The 23,421-nt window shown below is 42.9% G+C and overlaps 1 protein-coding gene across 1 annotated transcript in view; it reads left to right on the top strand.

Annotated features, from left to right (window-relative positions):
* znf536 (zinc finger protein 536) overlaps positions 1–23,421 on the top strand; it is a 199,025-nt gene that overhangs the window by 79,708 nt on the left and 95,896 nt on the right. The window contains exon 4 of the mRNA XM_029497423.1: positions 285–384. The gene's annotated coding sequence lies outside the window, so the exon portion shown is untranslated. The remainder of the gene's footprint in view (positions 1–284; positions 385–23,421) is intronic.

Raw genomic sequence — 23,421 nt, 5'->3', positions numbered from 1 at the left:
TTCAGCTGTGCCTCCGGGCACCACAGCAAGCCAGCTTTGATTTCATCTTTAACCTTTTTCTGGCCGCATTCCCTTGACCTCTGCAGCGTCACTTGCTGAATTTGTTAGATTTTCATCTCAACATTGACCCCCTCCCTGCCCCACCTCATCTACTTCTTCCTCCCCACACGTCACTGCCCCCCCTCCCACACACCCCGTCCATCTTCCCCTTTGCCTCTTCAGCTCTATATTTCATTATCACCTCGGCTTCTAATCTGTCCCCCTCTGCTGTTCTCTCCCTCTAGGTGGCCATTCCAGTGAGCAGTAGTCAGTCAGGAGATACAGTTAGAGGCCAGTTGATCCTGACAGACAGGTTGGACTCCAGTATGCAGCTGGTGTGTTAAGGTAAGCTCACACTCAATTCATGCTGTCACCTGTAGCAATATGTTCTCCTCTTCACAGTTTCCTAAAACCCTGTGTATTTGTTCCTCACACTGTAAGGATAAAAGAACAAGACACACACACGCACAAATAAATGCACACAGGATGCACACACTCCAACTGTTCGTCATTCACTCACCATTTAGTCTTATCCCCAAAGGCACTCCGTCTTAAACCAAAACACACACGCGCACGTAGACACAGTCACACAGCTACAGTACCCTGCTTGCTATGTGCGCAGACAGAACTTGTAACAATCTGGATTGTGATAATCTATGATAATCATCAACCACATGCCACCTAAAAACGCACATGGGTGGCATTCAACACCCACACTGGCACATTGCTTCCGTGAATCTTGCCTCCCTCTCCTGTTCTCCCCAATGTCACACTACCTCCAGCGTCAATGTCACTACTTTGTTCCTTATTTCTTTTTTTATGTATGAGGAGGCTTGTGCTATAACACACCGGGTTAGGGTAGGAACGAATCTTGAACAATTTATGTTTGGCATTAGTGTAATTGAATCCCACTCGTATATCAAAGAAAGAAAGTTGCAAGGTGTGGGTGATATAAATGCAAGCTAGGGATCCATGAAAACACAGATCTGTCCCTCCCCTTTTTCCTTGTCTTCTGAACAATGTCTCCCATCTCTCTTTTTTTTTATATTCTCTCCCTCTCTCCCCTCCTTTCGCTAGATGGATGATAAATTCCCAGCCAGAGAGCCAGCAACAGCTGTTGGCAGACAGGCCTGATATGAGAATAGCAGCATAGGATGAGCAGGCATTAAAAATTAATATGCTATTTAGCCTAGGTGTATTTTAGGTATTTGACATTTTCATGTCCGGGACAGACAAAATTTATTCATAGTACAGAAAAAAATAAAATAAAAAGGGGAAGGGTGTAGGGAGAGGGTGGAGAGGAAAGGGGACATGGAGAGGAGGCGGAAGGGGGTGCAGGGAACACCAAGTGGGGTGGGGCAGGTGGTGAGGGCAAGAATATATCAGTAGAATATGAGAAGCTTCGATATGATGATAACACCACACAAGTGGAAACTTCGGCCTGATCGTGGAAGGGCTGCCTGAAAGCGTGTGTGTGCGCCTGTAGTGCAATAAATGAAGCGCAAACTTAGAAGAGTTCAAAGTTTTGCTATCGCTACTTAGCTAACGTAAGCGTAAGCTTGAACATCCACCAAACTTCATTCCTTGAGTCTTAAGTAGCTGTCTCTGTGGGTGGAAAGTAACGCTGGTGTGGAATCTCTCTTTAGTCTTTTCATACCCTCAGCAATTTAGAGTCACCTATTTTCCTTCGTGCCTTTCCTCATCAGAGAAAACGACAATATTGCCATGTGTTAAAATCCCAGAAATCTGTGTTTGTAACAGCTTAAAAAACCAAACAAAACTGTTGGAACAAGAAAATGTCATCACAATTTCCACCGATGTTTTGCTTCTAAATCGTCAGCCACATTTCATGGAGTTGCTCGGATGTCACGCCGATGACTTGGTTGTTGTCATGTGATGTAATATGTAATTAAGTCATTTGTAATTAGGGCTTTTCTTCGGGTAGCCCTTAATCCCTGTCCATCCTTATAAGAGCACCCGTTATCATTCTACTGAATCTCCATACTCAGCCATGTGTTCGTAAGCGCTACTTGTGATGACGATTTCTTGTCAAACCTTCATTTGCATCATTCTGACAGGCCAACTATTGTGGCGGTGTGCACAATAACTATTGTCTGTCAGAAGCAGAGGTTGGAAGTGCTGTGACTTTACACCACAAAAGCTCCGCGGAAGGAGGTCGGCTAAATGGTTTGCTCAACCAAACATGTAACTTTGACAGAGGAAATGGCTGTTCAAATTCACTATTTTCTTTCTAAAACAACAGTCATCATCTGTTTTGTGTAGCCATGACCACAGGCTTTTCTTATCCCCACCCAATTCTTAACTTATTGTCGTGTCAAATCAGAGAGTCTGGCCAGGCCGAAAAATGTACAGACTGTTTGGAAGGAAACGTCAAACAGCTTTTGTGGTTGTCTCGTCTGACATATCACAGAGAGATGGCAGGTTTTCTTTGTCAAGTGTTTTTAGGGGTTGAGGAGTGAGAAGAAGGTTCCGCTTTGAGGACACCTTTCTGAGTTGCTGATGAGGACAAAATAAGAAGAGATAGTGGAGCTGTTTCCACCCTTCAGCTATAACGGTTGTCATCGTAGGGTTGCTGGGGCCAATCCCAGGTGACACTGAGTGAGAGGTCTTCGTTACGTACACTTCCACTCCACACATACAGAAAGCCTACAAGTATTAAGAAGCTCCTGCGCCGCTTCGGAGCCACTCTTCTGCAGTCAAACCCAAGACCCCCAGAGGGGGACAGCAAGAGTGCAAGTCCAGTGCTGAGCCATGTTAGGACCTCTCTATCTTTATCACTCCCTCCCCGTCTTCTGGTTCTCTCTCTCTCCCTCTCTCGCTCCCTCCTTGGTGATTAATGTCTAATGCTGCTCCAGTACATCTCTATATCCTTCCTCATCCCTCCCTCACTAATCGTTGTGAAATCTTAGACATGGCCTGGATTTGGCCTCCTAGAGAAAAAAGAGGGGATTGAGTTGGATTGGGGGAAGTGGGCAATTTCCACTTTACAAAGCATCCATGTCTTACGTTCTGCTTTTTTTTTTCACTTATGAATTTCTTCTTCCACATATTTCTACCCTTTTATTCTTTTTTTTTTTCATCAGGGGAAAGATTTAGGTCAGTCTGGCTAGGTAGAGACACTTTCCTCCTCTTTATAGTACCTGTGCACAATCCAACTCTATTACAGTTTATGACACTTCAGAAAACAGTTTTCTACAAATCACAATTTATATCTTGTCTGTTTGGGTAAGCTTGTTGTGAAAAGACCACCACAATTCACATTTCAAACATAACTCAATTCAGACATCACAAAAAAAGGGCTTTTTGAGTTTATGTGGACTGCTGCCCTTTGCAGAGGAAATTTAACATTAATTTACCTTCGTACATCATACACACTAAATACATTTACATTCAATTTGAATGTGAAAGGTTTGGTTTGCTGATATACTGCTGTTAGTTTGGTTTAGTTAGGTCAGGTCAGCAGCCATGAGAAAGCAGGGACCGCGCTAAAAGGACAACTGACACGACTGACTGGCAACAAAGCTTTATTTTCAGACTGTCCTCACATATAAAAAGAAAACAGTTTTAGTGAAAGGTTAAACTCCTTCCTTTTGAAACCCGACCCCTGTGACAATGCAAATAAGAGCGAGAACAACAACAAACCCAACAAAGCAAGAGTTAATCATAAACACATGGCACTGATAAAGTTTCCCTGTCAGATCTTAACCCTACTGGTTAACACGCTGAAAACCTCAATGAATAGAAGTTCTCCTAAATGTGGCAACCAGGAGTTGCGTTCCCGAGTGCTCGTTCACACTATCTGGTCTATAATCGGCATATGCAGTCCAATAAATTCATACAGTTTGTAGTAAAGCCATTTATAGTTGATGAGTGATCTTGAAAACAGGAAAATTGATTTGCAGCTATTTTGGCAAACTATAATTTCCAGAATAAAGAAAGAATTGTAAAGAGACACCAAATCCCAGAAATCGCCAGGTAGTGAAATCAGGTCTGGGTGAATATATTAAACGGTAGACTTTTAACCAGTGTAACTTATATTCACTCACCAAACTGTGTTAGAACAGTCAACCTGAGCATCACTTGTCACTCTCTTTATATACCCCATATCTACAGTAGTTTAGCAATTAGTTATCTCATATTTCTTTCAAATTAAACCCTTCCTTTTCACCTCTTTGTCTCCAAATTATTTTATTACCATTCATTTTTTTTCCCCCAGCGTCACCCTCCCTCTCACCTCTTTCCCCTCCATTTCCATTTCTTCCACACACTCTGAAACTTCCTGTCGCCGTGCAGCACAGTACTGTATATGCACTGACTGTTATTACCTTGGGGAACATTTAGCGGCTCCGTGTTTAACACCATAACCTCCGCTACATCAGCAGCGGCAACAGAAAGAAAAACCTGGGAGGTAGAAACTAGAGAAGGCTTGTGTTAGGCGAGCATTCGACTGATCACCACGATAAAGATGACAAGCGAGAGAGACAGCGAGGGAGAGGGGGAGAATGTGTGACAAGACTGCTTTATTTCAACCTATTGGACGATCAATGATTCTTAAGGGGAGGAATAATTTCTTGCGATATCGCTCACTACAAAGTAAATAGAAATCAAAGCCCTTCAAGCTCAGAGACAAAAGCAATATATGAAAGAAAGTATCGCAACAACTCCTTCATTTCTGCTCTTTTTTCTCCCTCTGTACTTCCCATTGATTTCACATAACCAATGTTAAGTGAAAGTATTTGAGTAACAATGGAACCACTTGACTCTAACAAATCTATCTTTGGTACATTAAAAGTTAAACCGAGACATCAACTTAGATTTTTCTTTTTTTTTTTTCCTCCCCTGTGAGTTGTTCGCAGATTTTATTGCAGTGTGGCGTTTGCAGTGACACGACAACCAACCTTACCCATCAAACCTCACTGCTCCCCCGCTCATGCCCCCTCTTCCTGATAAGGATCTGTGGACATTGATGTCTGTCTCTCTGGACTTCCACAGGGTGCACGGTCGCGTTCGCTCGCATTGACAGATCACAGAGCTACCAAAGGAGTCAAACCTGAGTTGTGTCCATGTGCATCAATGAGTGTGCATGGGAGTGAAAAAAATGTGAATGCACGTGGACAAGACATTGACAGCAGCTCAGGGAGAGACAGGGTACGGCTGTCATATGATTACAAAGAAGAAAAAAGAATGATCAGGGGTTGGTTTATGAGACAGGAGCTCTACACACACACACACACACACACACACACACACACACACATCCATCCGTTTGGGGGGAGGGGGCAGGGTGGGGTCCTCTGTCCGTCCCATCATCCTCCCAGGATATCAAGTTGTAATTGATATATGGGCTCGGCTGTCACTCCCCACCTCACTCGCATACGTGTGTGTGCGTTTAGGTCGACTTATCTGGATTTCACCCATGATTCTTCCTCTCACCCCCCTGCGCCTCCCCCCCAACCTTCTTCCTCTGTGGGCTCACCGGTTGTGTCCCTGTGCGGGATGGACAGAGATGGATGAGAAGACGAAAGAAAGAAAGAAAAAAAACAAAAAAAAAGGGTCCATCATTCCACAAAAGGCCTAATGTGTTATCAAAGTAACTTCCAGCATATTAGCACCAAGAAGCCCCCAACCCCCTCGTATACTCATACGACCCCCCCCCCACCCCAATATCCACCACCTCCCTCTCCTCCTTTGTGGCTTTGCTCGCTCGCCTCAGCAAGCTTCCTGAATTAAACTGCCGGCTTCCTGTTCTTTTATATGCATGGCCACATCTGGGGCGCCCGCTCGCAGGGCCCCGCCGCTTAATAACAATCACCTTCCCTTTCACTCGGCCCTGATTGTTTCTAATTCGCCCTGACAGATAGTAGCTGACAAGCCGCCCGCTCCTCCCTCCCTCCGTGACCCGAGCTCACTCAGCACACTTATAAGGCCTGTCATTTTTAATATTTGATTTTCACTTCGTAAAAAGTTATGTGTTTTAGAGCTGCCACAGCCACAGCCACCATCGCCACCCCCCACCACCACTGCCACCTCCCCCCTTTCTTTTTCCTCCCCAGTAGTATGATGAAATCAGTATTTAACTGAAACCACGTAGACCGACTCTCCCTCCATTCCCTCTCCTTTCAATTCATCCTTTTTTTAAAACCCCTTGCGCTCCATCTCTTCTTCCTCCCCTTCCATTAATTGTCTTTCTTTATCTCTTCCTGCCGTCATCATTTCCAACTTCTCCCCTTTTTCTGTCTCTTTCACTCAGTCTCTTACTTTTTTTTTTTTTAAGACAAGACAAAGAGTGTAGAGGGATTGTACAGACTCACATGTAAGCCAGTCTCTAACCCACAGTGAGCCACCTTTGCAGCCACACTCATCCATGCGTATATAGTACAAAGCTACGCGGCTAAGAGCAGAGCCGTGTGTATTGACAAATAACCGGCATCCACATCCATCCGTCAGACATGCAGCTTACTGGCTTCCAGCTTTATTTGCTTTCCATTGATTCCCATTATAGGTATATGGAGCCATGTAAAATGCATATCAGGTAGGCTGATCATTAAATGAAAGGATGGATTCATCGACAGCTTGATGGATGACATTTTGCCGAGCAATCCCTATAGACCTTCAATAAAAACACAATTTGGAGCTTAAGACCAAAAAAAAAAAAAAAAAAAATCAAATGACGGCCTTTAAGATGGAGGAGAGAAATGAATGATTAGAAGATGGATTTACAAACGGACGGCTCGTATTTCTCCACCGTCTTTTCTCCTTACAGTTCACTTTTTGGCAGAGTGTTAATATTGAAATGAAATGGGACACGTGGCTTAGATCTGGCTGGGAATCAAACCAATGTTCAGTGCCAAAGGAAAAAGTCTTGTCTGCTCTGTGAGAGAGGTTGCGCAGGTCAATGCGGTGGTTTGGGCACCAGGCTTTGGGAGGTCACTGCCTGTCACACTCTGTGGTTAAATCTTGACCTTTCCATGAGCTGTTACAATATGGGTTTGCTTGCTAACCCTGACTACCCCGCGGCCCATTGTCAGGTGATCAGCAGCGGCCTCACATACAGCTCTCTTTACAGCATTTGTCCCCTGCGTTACTTGCCCTTCTATAAGAAAAAAATTGCTTAATAATATTTACGTACACGTTGAGAGAGTGAATTTTGGACTTTTGGAAGTTAAGTATGAAATTGATTTAAAAAACCCTTTCTATTCTATATTCTCACTCCCATTAAGACTTAATACAAATAAACCCATTGTGACTATGACCTTTTGTCTGTATTAAACCAGACAGGGAGCTTTCTCTGTCCTGAACCCAAGCAAAACAAGCAAAGAAAGTTTGGAGTTGCAAAAGCGAATATTATTCGCCCCATATAGCTGTTGGTTATTCGACAACAGGGTTGTGCTCGGAGTTTTTGATTTTTAAGTAGCTTGATCTCCAAGACTGTTCTGCCTGTCAGAAAGGCAGGGTGTGCCCCCCCCCCCAAAAAAAAAACAGCCTGGACACGGTCACGCAGAAATATTCAAACAAACCCCCCTCGAGTCAGATGGACGCCACCATGATGGTCATATCGTATTCAAAGCACAACAAATAAAATATCATCAGATCACTAAATCACCCACCAACTCTGCAAACACTTTCTTCTGTCATTGCGCTCAGCTTTATACACCCAAACATTGCCGAACAAACACACTCCCCCCCAACCCACCCATCGAGACACACTTCCATTTTGGGACACCAAGGTGCCCGGGGCATACCCACTGCCATTCTCCGTCTTTACCCGACGACAAAAACACAACTAATTGGAGTACCACTGCATGTTTTCACTAAAGGCACAATTTAATTACATTTGAGCTGGGAATGAGTATTTTGGGAATGTCTGTATGTTCATTCAAACAAATGGAGCGAATGAAAAGCAATATTTGTTTTGCTTTGATTAGCAAACGGGCAGGGTAATTTGTTAAGGAGGAAAAGAGTGAGGGCAGAAAATCTCTGTTTAACCCCCAGCTTTCCAGCAGAAAGCTATAGACACACAAATATGCGCACATTTCATCCCCTCCCTGAACGCCGGCCTTTCCACCCTAAACATTAATGAACTTTTGCTCCTGGCTGCGTGACTCTGACATTCCTCCTCTCCCGATCTCTTCTCTTCTTTATTCAGTCTGCCTTTTCTTTCTCCTGAGCCTGCTCTCCTTTTATCCCCAGTCTCTGTCCTGTGGTCCTCCTGTTCATAAATCCTTTATTAATAACTCGGTGAATAATGTAAAGAGTATTGTTTTCTACAAGGTTGTATTAATAAACATGAATGAATTTATTTGTCTTCACCAAAGCATGATTAATGCACATTAATGCCTGAATATAGCTCACTCTGCCCTGCATCATCAGGCACATATCACCCCACCCCCATGCTGTCACTTGCATAAAAAAAAAAAAAAAGCCTTATCAACATTAAATATTTATGGCATAATATTAATGGTTTTGTAAAGAAAATAACAAGTTATTAATCCTCTGATTAACAACTGATTAACCTTTTTTATTAAACACGTGATCCGTGCATCATCGACTCAGGATATGTCGACTGACTGCACTGCAGAATAATTATTTTTGTGTCTTTTCTAATTGCAAAAATCGCCTGGCTGAACTATACGTGTGTGTATGTGTTTTTTTGTTGTTTTTTTTTTTTTTTGCCTGCACAGATTCACCACCACGCACCACTTTTTCAAACAACACGAGGATGTATGTAGCCTGAGATGACGGTGGAGGATAAAGGAAAGGAAGAAAATAAAACACACAAACATAACATAGCTGGCACATTCTTTCACATCGAATGGGGGGGCGGGGGGCGGGTGGTGGGGGCGCCACCTAAATTTAGCAGCAGATCTTTTTTAAAACAATGGGGTTTAATTCACATATCCGTTTAGTCTGCAGTCACTGGCGTGGGGTGGGAAAGTGGAGTGAAAACACGGCTGAAGGACAAAACATTTTCTCTCCTCCTCTTTTTTTTTGCCTCTGTTCATCTCAAAGCTATTGTCTGTATTTTTAGTTCTTGTCAACCGAAAGACAATTATGTTATGTTTTCTGACATAATTGTACTGACTTCAGATTGGAGAAGACTGAATTAAACACAATATGAATCTCTGCTTCAAATCCGCCAAGTGTTTTGTTTTTTGTTTTTTTTTTTTTAAATTAGTTTTTGGAAACGCTACAATGACTGTACAGTAAAAAGTGAAATTACTCATTATCCACATTTTAATTCATAATTGTGCTTTCTTATGGTATTAACAAATTATTTTACTCACGCTTTCATGTTAAGTGTCAGTTGCCAACGCTGCATTTTTATATTGAAACTGGTTGGGTAAATTATTTCATCAGTTGAGAAAATTTCAGGTGGTTTGTTATTTATCTCTAATGTAACAAGTGGTCACTGATTGTCAGGCAAGTACAGTTTTAGGCATAGTCTGTCAGTCACCCAAAAGCCACGCCCCAAAATGCTTTGTCTTGCTTTATGGACTACATTCCTTTAAATGGAACCATCAATCCATCAATTAAAAAGCGAATGTCATGTTCGATTGAAGAAGCCTTGAAACGAGAGACTGAGACCAGCTCATCAGGAAAACATTTACTGAGAGAAAGATCAACCGAGATGTAGGGACATTTCCTGTTGACTTCAGTAGAATTTCATTTTTGCACTTAAAAATAGCTCTTAAAAAATCCTACGCGTCCAGCCTTCAAAATAAAGTGTGAGGGTGATAGTTGTAATTTAAAACTCTGCACTCAGCTGTGCCTCAAACGAAACATGCTAGCTAGTATGGAGTTTTACTCCACTCATGAGCGAGTGCTGTGGTGAGGACGGCCTTCCACACACACATCTGTTGCGTGGTGGCTGATGCATTCAAGCTGATCTGATGATACGATGAAGAATTCGCAGTCTGTCCTTGACATAGAGGAATTGTGCATTTCAGTGCTGTTATGGAGCTACGAAAGTCTTATTTGTGCACTGACCCTGTTCAAATTTGGTGCTTGAACAAAAAAAAAAAAAAAAAAAAAGAAAATATTAAAAATATACAAAACCCAATTGATCATTTTTTTGGGGACTCTTTCACAAACGTCCACAAGTGTGCAATGAGGATTTTAACACTTTAAAACCTACAATCAGTTGAGTTTAACAGAAACAACATGTCTCATTATGCATGAACTGCACTGAGCAAATTTCAGATCTTTCCACTCACATGAACTGGGAAACAGCTGCCACAAGTAATTTCAGTTGTGAGTGAACAGGCTTCTCGGGGCTGACCGGTGTGGTCCTTTAAATGCAGCACTTGAGTAAATGACTTTCCACCTCTGTCATCTTCTCCTGAATCGTTTTAAAGCAGCCTTCAAGTTCAACACCTCCCTGATGGATCCATCAGTACCATTTAATATGTGTATTATATGTTGACCAGAATGAGTAACAACAGACACAGTCTGTCTTAAAAGCGTACTTGTCTGATTTCCCATGATTGTCGCCGATCTCAGTTTACTAATTTCTTCCAATAAAAGTAAAAAAAAATAAATAAATAAAAATCTCCACAATATCAGTACAGCAAAATGAAAAGCAAATACATTGAAAAACTTTTTTTAGGATGCTTATCTTAATGACAAATTGTCCTGTCTTTACAGTCTCACAAATTCACGCGTTGTATTTGATGGAATTTGTCACATTGGTCTTGCAAGAGGTGCAGTCTCATCTCGTACAAGCAGAATAAAGTGGAACAGTATGTTGTATATAACATAGCTTTTTTCAAACTGCGCCTGTCGTCACATCAGCTAACCTCTTTAGTGAAGCTTGCCACCTCAGCCGCAGGAGTGTGTGTTAGGGAACACTTGTTGTGGGTTTTCTTTTTTTGTTCTTTTTTTTAACTATTTTTATTTATTTTTTCCCTGCGTCGTCTTATGATGCCTTGCCACTTTTCTGTCTCTTGAAGAACATGCTGTCTCTGTGTCTTTCCGTCTTCCATTATTTCTCATTTTTAATTGTCTCTTTCAAATGCTGCCATCCTGGGAATCCGCACAAAGCCATTACGCGCCCGAACGCGAAGAAAAAGAAAGGAAAAATGCCCCTGAACTCGCTTTTAGTGCTGTTTGTCCTAATTACAGATCATTTTATCACTGTCAAAAAAAAAAACCTACTCTTATTGTAATGTTGCCCTGGATGCTGATCCTGTTGAAGTTCAACCTTATTTCACTCTCCTGGAAACTCCCCCAAAGACCTGGATTCATCACATCTATTCCCTGTGGCACTTGATTCTGTCTCTTCTGTTCTTGCCGTCTTCAAATTTCCCCTCTCTCTTTTTCTTTCTTTCTCTCTCTTTCTTTTTTTTTTTTTTGAGGACATCATTTTTTATACTGTCATCAAAATGAATTAGTCTGATCCCAAAATATGCAGAAGGACATATGGTTTGGCCCAGTTTCTGAGAAGTGCCGGGTTCAGTTTTTGGTCACCCAGCAAAAAGCAAGTGTGTGAATGTACTGAATGTGTGTTTGTGAGCATTTGTTCATTTACAAGTTGAATTTTTCATGGCCACTTGTGTTTTGGACAGTATTTATAGCACTGCTTACACAAAGGTGGATTTCAGTAATTAAGGAAGCAGTAAAGGTGGTTAATTCTACTTTTCCAATCATTTTTTTAATCTGCCTATTCTTGAAACACACACACACACACACACTCAGACGCAGGTACATGGGCCTTAAGCTTCTTATGACTCCTTGCCTCTATGCTGTGCAGACACAACACTTTGTCAGAAAGAGGTTTAGGCATGGTGCGGGTAATTACTGGGGGATTGCTTAGTAGATACGACTGTTCTTTCCCTGCAGTAGGTGCTGGGTCAGTGGCAACCTTTGGGATTAGCTGTACAGACGAATTTCAATCACGGAAAAAGAAAAAAGAAAAAAAAAAAGTGAGAAACATTTGCGAAGAGCTTCATTAGAGTGTAGGACAACAGGATAAGAGTTTACAGAAAACGTCATTCTACTGAGTGCTCATTAATTACGACTCACTTATCTCGTGTCATAAACACACCATCTCACCCTCTCAGTGGACCTTGTCCCGTAAAAAACGCTACACAAGTGAACTGCAGCAGTAGATCTGTTTTGTTGGAAATCTAGTTGCAACATTCTCCGTATAAGTTGGATAGATGTTAATGTTTGTTGAATGTGTGATCCTGCGGTGGAGATATCCACATGTAGTGACCACATCGTTACTAAACTTTTCATAGTTGCTTCGCCAAACCATACCGCAGAATGCACAAGGGATCTGAGAGCTGGTCTCTGGCGTCGCAGTCGTGCAGGCTCAACCTCCCCCCTTCCCCTCGAAAACCACCACCACTACCACCTCCTGTTGAGTTTGCAATGCAGCACTTCATTCATTCCTCTGAATGTAATCCAGGCAGATTATGCTCCCTGAAAACCTCGTTCCTTCAGTTTAGACATTTTCCAGTTACCAGGTGTGTCTTTGCATCAGTTGTACTTGCTCATATACCTCAGGACAGCCTGACCGGGCCCTCACTTCCTTACCCCTCTGTCGCTGAGGCAAATAAAAACCCTCAGTCTTGACGAATGATGATGCAAGAAAAATACGGCCAATTGGAAAAATTCAACACTGGGCCTCAGCGACCAGCGGTCTAATTCAGCACTCATTCAACAGTATTTCTCTTTTGCTCAGTTACGGACAGTCGCTGATATTCGGCGCCAAACACAGATGAGATGTGATACTGCGATGTGTGTGTGTGAGATCGCTTTCACTAGTGAATCCTCTGTAATTCTCAGAGACTTGTGAAAGTTTTGGTCTACTGAAACACTTTACTTTTTTTTTTTTTTTTTGGTCTGTACATGAGACAACACATGGTGGAGAATTTGATATCCCATGCAGCGAACCAGGGGTTTTGAATGGTTTGATGAGTATTAAATTGTTAAATGTGACTCATATGCTTGAGTCATACCTCTTGAATTACACCTCCCCTCTAAGAAAGAAGGGAAGAAGATGAACACACACTTTCTCTTCCCTCCGGAGCACAGTGGTCTTTCACTCTGCTGTGCACACATTAGATTTGTCACAGAACAAATAGAGACACGCCGAGTGCGATCAAAACACTCAGAGCCGTCGTGCGTTTTCGGTGGGAGGAAGACATTTTTGCCTCCTTGTCACCAGCATGAGTTTGGACGCACCATTGCAGGAGTTTCGGTGACAGCACAGTGAAGGCTGCTTTGTTTGCCTAAGTCATCTCCGTTCCCTTTAATGAGCCATTATGGTTATGTTTTGTCTCAGTCGTGTTCGTTGGCTGGCTGAGTTTCTGAGAAGGCAAGACAGAGGAGAAACGGATAGGGTGGGGGGGGGGGTCGGTGGATGTGGGGGTAGGCCCCATCTTCAAACCTCCTGTTTCAGTAAGAAGAAGCTGTTGGGGGAGAGCTGTGGAAAAGTCAGAGAATAAAGAACAACTGTTGTATTGGAATTTGATCAAAACCTAGAACTGGTTAAGGTTGTCCACCTGCGATATTGTCAGCTCTGTGAAGATTATCTGATGATATTAACAGAGAAATGGTCAATAGCGAGAATATTACAGCGCCTTAAGATACAAGCGCAACAAATTGAGCTGGTCTTAGTTTCACAGAAAATTGAGGCCTCGAGACTGTAACAGCAGTGGTGCATATCGAAGGCTTTTTGGCTCTAAAGTAATCATGCCTACTAAGGCCCGGCCATAACCAACCAAATCCCTTATGGCCTCACTGTCCCAGTAAGCGATGAGCCTTTTCCAATGGTGGCCAGGACGCCACCATTGGCCTTCAAGAGAACAGTAAATGTCCTGCCAGCTCTTCATCATACCTGATGACCTTTCCACCACCTGCCTCGTCTCTTGGGAATGTTTCCCATATAAAGGCTGTACTCTGGAAGCCCAACTCTAAACTGGCTTCATCCTTCATCCTCCTCTTCCCCCCCTTTTCTTTTGTATCCTCCGCTTGCCTGAAGGTGCGACGAGCTTCCTCTTCACCAGCACGCCGTATACTGAAACAGAGCAGGAAGGAATGTGAAGGGATGTCGAGGTGGGGGAGTATGAGGGGAGTTGGGTGGCTAAGTAGACACTGTGACAACCCACCTGTCAGCAGGTACTCAGTATAATTGGTAAACGAAGGCCGCGGGATAGTAGCAGGGGCCTTTATCTCCTCGCTGTCTTCTGCTTGGTTGTTTGTTTGACGGGTATTTGAAGTTGCCAGGCAGTTGTTGGAAGCTTGTTCCTCCCTTGTTTGGTTCAGGGAAAGACAGAGGCTAACTCTGGGAGAAGAGAGGAAAAAAGAAAAGTCAGGAGAAAGAAATGGACACATTTTAAATATGAATCGCTTCCTCGGTAAGTTCACCGAAGGTGATTAGCCAAGGAGTGGACAGCCACGCTGGTACATTTCATTGCGGACTGTGAATGGATAAATGTATTTTTTATCCATATTGGACTCTTCCTCCTCTCTCAATGCCAATTCCAGCCATCAGGCTCTGTTTGCCCTCTAATGAAACATATTCATCTTCATCTTGCTCTCTTGCGGTTCTCAAACTCACTTTACAGCATAGTCAATTAAACTCTTAGGGGCCACTGTGTGCATAAAAGGATATATAATGCTTTGACATTTCAGCGAGTCCACATTAGGCACACCCATTGAGCATTCTGCTCTGAGCTGGATTGGAAAGAGTCAAAGACAAGCCTAGAGGTAGAGAAAAGCCAGTCAGAGGGATTGGGTCTCTTATAAGCTAGTTATCTCTTAGGATTCAGTTACTTATGCTGATGTAATAGGGCAATTGTAAGCTGATACTGAAGTCTTTCTGTGACCCCTACACTAGCTCTTCTTCTCATATTAGGCTACCTAATATATTTTAATGCATATATAGTGTAACAAAAGCCTAATTAATAAATAACTAAAATGGACTGAACTCAATAGAGGAGTGTATTAGAGTTGTGGATCATCATTTAGACTTCTTGAATTTTCTAGAAGTCCTTCTAGGGCGACTGTTATCCCCTGTTTCATCCTCAGCTGCAATGGCGATGGGATGGTCCCTCGCAGACATCCATACAGTCAGTGGTACAAATGGGGTCAGCAGTGTAACGGCACAAAGCGAGTTTCAAAAGCGCTCTGGGCCGCTTGTGTGTTTGTGCATGCGGAAGTGTGTCTGCCAGGCCTGCAGTTGATCCTGCATCTCGATGGCATGAAACAGCTTGACAGGGCCAACTTCTCCTCAAGGCTGAACATCACCCCTTTCCCCCTGTCAACTCCCCCCCGCCCCCTCCTCCTCCTCCCCTATCCACCCCTGACTTGGGGGGGGCTCTTGCTTGTGTGTGTACTCAAGTGCACGGATCACATGCTATTCTTTTCCTCGAAGGCACCTCTGTACCGAGTTAGGTCAAAAGTGTTGACTGGAGTGAGTGGTTCTGATGGCGAGAAGTCTTTATCATCACATCGAATGGCGTGATTGGAGCTGTCATTTTCACCGGGCGATGATGAGGTTTTTTTTTTTTGTTTTCCGTAATTTTGGTGTGTTTTTTCACCGCCGGCCATCCTTGAACAGACACAAAAAATTATACTTTTCATATAACTATCATTTACATTCTTGTAGATTATTTTGGCATGGAGGCTGGTGCTGTCTCCTCACAGCAAGAAAGTCGTTGGTCCCGTTCACAGGCCTGGGGCTTTTATGCGGGGAGGCTGCATGATCCTCTTGTGCCAGTGTGGGTTTCCTCTGAGATCTCCAACTTCTTCCCACAGTCCAAAGACATTCACGTCTAGTTTAAGTGGTGACTGGAAAGTTGCCCGTGAGTGTGAGTCTAAATGGCTGTATGTCTATATGTCAGTCCTGCGATAGACCTGTCCAGGGTGTGTCCCCCCCTGCATGGAATTCCACAGCTGGAATTAACTCCAGCACCCCTCGCAACCCTTGCATACAGTGTAAATAGTTTAAAAATGGAAATGAAACCTATGCCAACCTGTATTTTACAAATCTGATGTATATGTCCGTAATGACTGGAAAAACCAAAACTGAACAAGCCATCTTTTTTGTTTCCTTCTCTGTGTGATGTAGGACATGTACATTTATGTTTTGGGTTTCATCTCCTGAGTCCTATGTGCGTTGCGCCTCAGACAACAAAAGCATTTAGGTAACAGTTAGAGAAAGATGCTGATTTCAGTTTAATGTGAGTCCAGTGAGCATATCATGTCTTGAGCTTTTGATTTTTGAAACCCATTCAGGAACCAATTATGCTCCAAATGCAAAAAATTGTAAATTGAGGAATGTGACACTAAATCATTGGCAAACAAAATAAATCGCTCATTATTTTTTTCTGTCAGTGTTACAGTGGACAGAGAATCTGAGAGTGATAGTAAGAATTATAATTAAATAGAACAGAAACAACAACAAAGAGAGCTTTTTCAGCCAAAAAATATACATTAAGTGTAGCTGTGCTGTGTTTCCGAAGCCTTACCCCTCAAAATGTTCTCATTTCATGCGGAAGTGCTACGTATGCAGCAATGCGATTTCAATCAACACTGTACCTCCATTGCCATTAACGAACGGTTACAATTTGCATGTGCCATATTAAGCAATGTGATAACAGGACTTGTTGGCATTACCTTTGAAATGATTTTGTTCTGTTCCACCTTTACTGAAATCGAAATGAGCCAATGTAACCCCAGACACTGGGTTCTTTACAGCCTGGTCCTGCTCTGGTTTTTGTGCTTGTGCCATCCATATCCTTTGCTTTACTTCGGCTGCCTGCATAGTAATCTTCGTTTGACGAGTGGAATGGCAACATTACAAACTCAAATCAGAACATTATTTTCTAATATACACCATTCCAAGGGACAGATTTGGTTCTTGAAGCTCTACTCTAGTCCACTTTATATGTTATGTGCCTTTGAGTAGAGTCTATACAAAATTCCTAATCATGGTTTAGTTGCTACAAATGGATTTTGTAAGAAAACAAAGAGGCTCTATTTGACATTTTAACCAAAATCACATTTTGTGATTTGGCAAAGATGTTTATTGATAAACGTTTCTCATTATGTTTATGAAATGTAACCCAGATGGCTGTAGATTTAATATATTTTGCAAAATGTTGGGATGATTTTCAACCCAGACCAAGTAAGTTTATTTTCCATAAAAACAATCTTTGACTAACCTTAACCACAGTTCAATTACTATGCCAAGATATATATTTATACATACTGTATGTGTCATGAATTATTTGCACCCTGCCTGGTAATAGTAAGCCTTTGTTAAAGACACTCCAGAGGCCTGAGTATTTGATAGTCTTGTTTGCTTGATGAGGACAAAGAAAATCCAACAAAAATTGTTTTGATTTGTTTTGTAAAGTCAGACAGACCACTTTGAATGTGTGTCGATGGTCTTCAGATTCATGTTTATTGCCTCAAAGTTAAAACTCAGGATGTATCGTGACTTTCAGAGAAGTCTGAATGCATGAGTGTTTCAATGCTGGACATTTTTCACTTCATTACTATTGTGTTCCTTTGCTTGTGTCCTGCTATCGTGGCTGATGGTTCAGCTTTTGAATTCAAAACAAGCCGAGTCGGACCTTTCTATTGAAAGAGGGGATAATACACTTGCGTTTTTGTGGCGGATACTAATGTCGACTGTTTTATGGCGGATTGTACGTGATTTCTGTTTGTTGATTATGTTTGTTTGTATCAGTAGATCTCTGTGTGTGTAAGACGGTGTAAACTCTATTTGGTATGCCCAGCCACCAATATGCAGAACAACAGTGCTGGGCTTCCATTGTCTTGTGCTGCTCTATAGGGGTTAGTTGGCACTGCATATGAACAGATGTGTTTCAAATCATTGTTGTTATTTACCAGTGATAGGGTAGAGCTCAAGAACATGCAACCCCCCCCACCCCCCACCCCACCACCCCCACTCTTTTCTCCCCCTTCCATTCTGATTTATTCATTCGGACAATGAATGTATGCAGAGATGCTAAAAACCTGGATCTTTTCTGCACGGATTGACAGGCAAATTTATTATTCATAAAAGCTAATGCATTGTTTCTGTTGCTTTAAATCTCTTTTTTGTTCTTTCATCCTGCTCTTTTTTTTTTTTTCTTTCCCGCATTCTTCTTGATGGTGCACTGAAATCTCTTAGGCAAAGGTTGGCAGTTAAATGTCTGTGTTGAAATGAGAAGTTTGAAAGATGAAATGCTATCTCTGTGTATATATATGTGTGTGTGTGTGTGTAAACTGATTTAAATCGCTCTTTGAGCCCTACAGAATGGCGCTTTAAATGTTAAATGGGGGTTGAAGCCTGCCTGAACTAATTTGTAGGGTTTTGCACCGTGTTGACATTTAAATGTGATAAGAATAGCAAACTGTACCGCCGACCTATTTGGAAGATGCTTTCGGAATACATTCACATCAGCTGCGGCCTATAATTAATAAAAAAAGACAGGCCTCCCTCGCTCCAGATTTGATTATAATACAACCTTATAAACACACCAGGGATAGATGAGAGGAGACGAAGAAGGAGAACTAGGGGAGGGAAGAAAAGAGAAGAATAACAGGAATAAAAACAAGAGAAATGATGGGGGCAGGAATTAAGAGGGAGGTGGATTGCGAACACCTGGTCTTTGAGGCAGATTGCGTTGGCTGACTGCTGTGCTATCACATTACTCTGATCCTGCCTCTCTTGTTTGTCAGAGAATTGAGGAGAAAGACAGAGAGAGGGAGAGAGAGTGAGAAAGAGAGAGGGAGCAAGAGAGAGAGAGAAGGATTGGGTTGGGGTCTGCGAAATCAGCATGCAAATAACACCACATTGTTAACTTAATCAGATGCAGGGGGGGAAAATATGGAGAGGGATGGGAGAAGTGTGGTGGGGGGTAGGAGGGGGCTGGGGGTTGCCAGGATTGCCAGGGAGGTGAGGCAAAAAAGAAGAGGGGTTTTGCGGTGATAGGAGATGGCAGAGGGCATGCAGATTATAACCACCCACACCCTAGATCGTCATCCCACCACTGTCCACATCCAGCACCCCGAGGCTGCTCTGGAATTTATGGAGGACAAGAACTCTGTGTGTGTGTGTGTGTGTGTGTGTGTGTGTGTGTGTGTGTGTGTGTGTGTATGGAGAGGTGGAAGCTGATGCAACCTCTTCAGTGCTCCATCAAGTGGCAGGCACAAGCACTTAGCAACCAGCCACTAACATGAAGACAGCTTGTCTTGGCCACCAGGAAACGATCATGATAATACTGTAAATGTCAAGACATTTCTGTCACTAACAGGAGAGGTTGCAAGGTGCGAGCGACCCCTGGCAGACACCGAGTCCCTCCCTGATGACGGCAGCCGCGGCTCTTATAAACACCTGAAGGCCTCAGCTGAACGCTGGAGGATTGTAGCCATAAATGCTTTCAGGGACTTCATCACATAGACTGAACATACAGCGCTCTGATGTGTTGGGTCACATATTCTGATGTATTCAATTCATCGCATAGCATGTCATTACATACTTGTTTGTCTCGAGGGAAACGTGCATATACTTTACTACAAAGGGGCCATTTTTCATTATAAACATCCACTGCCTTAATGAACCTAGTCTCCCACACCAGAACATGGATGTTCAAAAAATGTGTGTGTGCGTGTCTCCTTAATGAGTGTGTGTACTGTAGCCTTTGTTGTGGAAGCTAAGTCAGTGACGACGCTGAAGGTCAGACAGGGCAGAGAAGAATGAGGAAAATGCAGTGTTGGCTGGGACAGACTCCTCCAAACCGAAGCTCTGGTGCAGACAGACACAATGAGTCCTGGGACATGGCCAGAGCATGCTTCCTCAGACAGACACACAAACACACACACAACACTTCTGAGCATCTTTAGTGACAACTTGAAATTTAGATCTGTATTTCATTCTAATAACCAAAATCTGCCCCTTTGCAGCCTCAAACTGTCCTCGCTGTCAAGGAACGGTCTGATCGCACAGAAACACAGACACACAAACAAAGGCTGTAGTTGTAGAAGTACTCCGTGGCACATCTAGTGTGCACAAGCTTGGCATTGAAAATACATTGCACAGTGTTTTTGCGCATCTGTGAATGTGTGTGATATCAGACAGGTGTGTAGGTGTGTGTTTTGTAGTCTGGTACACAGAGAGACCTGCAAAAGAAAAAAGTTTCACCAAACTTCTCCCTCCTGCCTTAATCACAGTTGCCTCTCGCCGAGCTGCTGGCGTTGATGCAAACACTACAACTCACTCTACATCCTCTTCATCCATTTTTCATTTCTTTATTTTGTCCTCTCCCCCCCACCCACACTGCCAGCACAACCACACCAGTATCAACCACCAAACTCCATCTTGATGATCTTAAGAGCATTGGACAATGTGTTTTTCTGATAAAGTCTTATAGATAAACATGCCCTTATGTCCCCGAGGCCCTCCGCCCTCTCTCCAGAGAGCACACCCTGGAAAGCACTTCCTCTGCTACAATTAGTCTGTAATAAATACACCCTGGCCTTAAAGTAGATAATGCTGTCTCTCCCTCTCTCTCTCTTTCCCTTCCCTTTTATATCAAGTGCCACATTAGCTCACTGTACATATTTGACTTTGAAGTGAAAAGAGAAAAAAATAAGTGTGTGTGTGCATATGTGTGTGTGTGTCTATGTGTGTGTGTTTGTGTGTGTATGGCGATTTATATCTTTTATTCTGCAAAAAGTGCGTGAGAACAATAGTGGCTGTAAGACCACTATGAGATATTGTAACATATGCGAAGAATCACAAGCATTTCCACTCAAGTCTCAGCTTCCTGATGGCTTTGACAAGATTAGTTTGCTTTCTTAAACAGGAAGTGTGCTGCTTAAAGAAAAAAAAAAAAAAAGACACAGCATGGTTACATAATAAGTTTGACTACTTCTCAGAGAGCTAAAGTTCCTTTCAAACTCCTCAGATTAAAAGAGGAGACACCAGAAAGTGGGAGAGGAGAGAGATAGAAAGGGGGGGAGTTTATCAAAGTGATGGAATAAAGAGAGATTTAACACGGTCATATTAAAAAGACATGCGGCAGTTTCAATATTTAAAAATCCCATTTGCTTCGACAGAGGAGCTTTTTCATTCAAGAGCATATGGCGGCGGTACCTGTATTCAGCCTCCTCTCTTATCTTCCTCAAAGACAAAGAGAAAGAACTGGTAAAAAGGAGGGGTGGGGGGGGGGCAGGATGGGTGGAGGAGAGACCGGGGGAGCCGAGGAGAAAGAGATACTTTCAAACAGACATTCAGACATTGAAGAATCATTCAATTATCGGCAGCATGATGTAAAATAATTACCTGACTCACTTCCTGTAATGAGTGCTGCTAATTAGCCATAGACTTTTGTTTTAGTTGAAGAAAGAAAGAGAAAGTCCCAAACTCCCAACAGCAGAGGAGCCGTGAAGAGATATGTTGTATGTTGAGGTTGCATCCCATCTTTTCTCTAAACGCACACACACACTCACGAAACACTTTCTACTATAGGCTCACTTGGCTTGAAGTCACAATTTATCTCCTGGTGTATATGCACAGAAACACACACACACACACACACACACAAACCTCTCAGCAAATAGTTGTGTAGAAAAGAACCTTCTTCTCTTAATTAGCTGTGTAACAATTAAAGTCTCCTCTTAGTAAATTGAACCTTTGTCTCCCTTGCCTCCCTAGTTTGATTTCAGCACCTGTCACAACAACCCCTCCCTTTACTGCCACCTTCACTGCTGCCACACATCACACCCACCACTGTTACCTCCACCACCCCACCCCCACCCCCCTTTCGACTATAGTCATTATGCAAAACTCTTCCAGAATGCTCCCAGCATGAGTGGAAGAAAACAGCAATTATTTCTGATATTCTCTTATTTAGGCAATATTGACATCCAACTACTCTTTCTCTCACTGCTGGGGAAGCGGAGCCAGGCTCCACTTTTGTCTTGAATCCTGCATGTCATTGCTGCCCTCGCTAAGCATGCGCAGCAATTGGTCCATAATGTGACCTACAGATTCTGTGTGTGTGTGTGTGTGTGTGTGTGTGTGCGCGCGTGTGTGTTTGCAGCACCGACATGGAGCGCAGAGGGTGACCAGTGATGTAAGCTATGACAGATACACAGTAGTCATTGTCTCTCTGGCCTCTTTCTTCCTCCAGTCTAACCATGCGTGAGCGCTCAACACTACCATGTTTGTTTGTCTGACAAACACACACACACACACACACACGCTGCATTGTGTCCTGGTTTTCTGACTGATTGTGCAGGAAACAGCAGTTAAGTCACCAGAGGAGACCTCACAGGTGCATCACAAAACCTCAGCGCTTCATTCCGATCATTAGTTGAAAAGGAAGTTGGTGTATGAGGCGGTGCAAACTTAGTTATACTTGAATTTTCAAATGGATAAGCACAGACCATTAAGAATTAGAAAAGATAAGGCATCATCAATTAAATTTGGGTCTGTAATGATGATGTATATTTAAGCTTCTATTCAAAGGTCACACTAGTGAGTGTTCACATGCTTTACTCACTTTGTGATTTAGATTTTAGCGGTTGCAGGATTAAAGTAGGATTGATACAGAATATAAATGTAAGATGAGGAGCACTCACTATCCTTATCGTGTCAGCTCCTCATAATTTTCATTTATTTTTTTGGCTGGGGCTCCCGTCAGCGTACCTCACTAAAGAGAGGCTGCTTTACAAATGTTTGGCACTATTAATCCTGTGCTCATTGCTCTGCTTTATTCGCTGCTGCAGGGGTCTGTCCATGCCACTGTGACCGTTATTGTAGCACGCTCAGGAGGGGAGACGTGTTCACAGATGTACATGCACACACACACACACACACACTCACACTCATACTCATACCCTCACTCACACACACACACACACACACACACACACACACAGACAGAGACATCTGCAGGTCATCATCATCATAGTGGGAATAATACCAGGGATGGTTATCATAAAGGGAAGCTTTGAGCTCCCGGCCGTCTTGGGAAGATGATTTGGCTAGCCCAGAACAATGAACTGTGGGAATCCGCTTGTCCTGCATTGATCTTCCTCCCATGGCATCCCCTGCAAGGCTGTCAGAGCGACGGGCGGATAAAAAGACCAAAAACATTCTTCTTTCTCTCTCTCTTGCTCTCTCCTGGTGTCTTTCTTTTCTCGCTGTCAGGAAGGCTCCCACTGATCAGCAGGGATGAGCTGAAAGTTGAACTACCTGTTGACAGGACCTCTTAAACAGCCCTCAATGACATATTGTTCCAGAAAGGAGAGGGAAAGCTAGAGGCTCCTGTTCATTCACTCATTTGTCACTGATCTATTGAGTCTGTTGTCTCGTCACATCCTTGCTTCCTT

Source organism: Echeneis naucrates, chromosome 3 (assembly GCF_900963305.1).
Source record: "Echeneis naucrates chromosome 3, fEcheNa1.1, whole genome shotgun sequence".
NCBI lineage: Eukaryota > Metazoa > Chordata > Actinopteri > Carangiformes > Echeneidae > Echeneis > Echeneis naucrates.
This window is presented reverse-complemented; position numbering and strand designations above follow the sequence as displayed.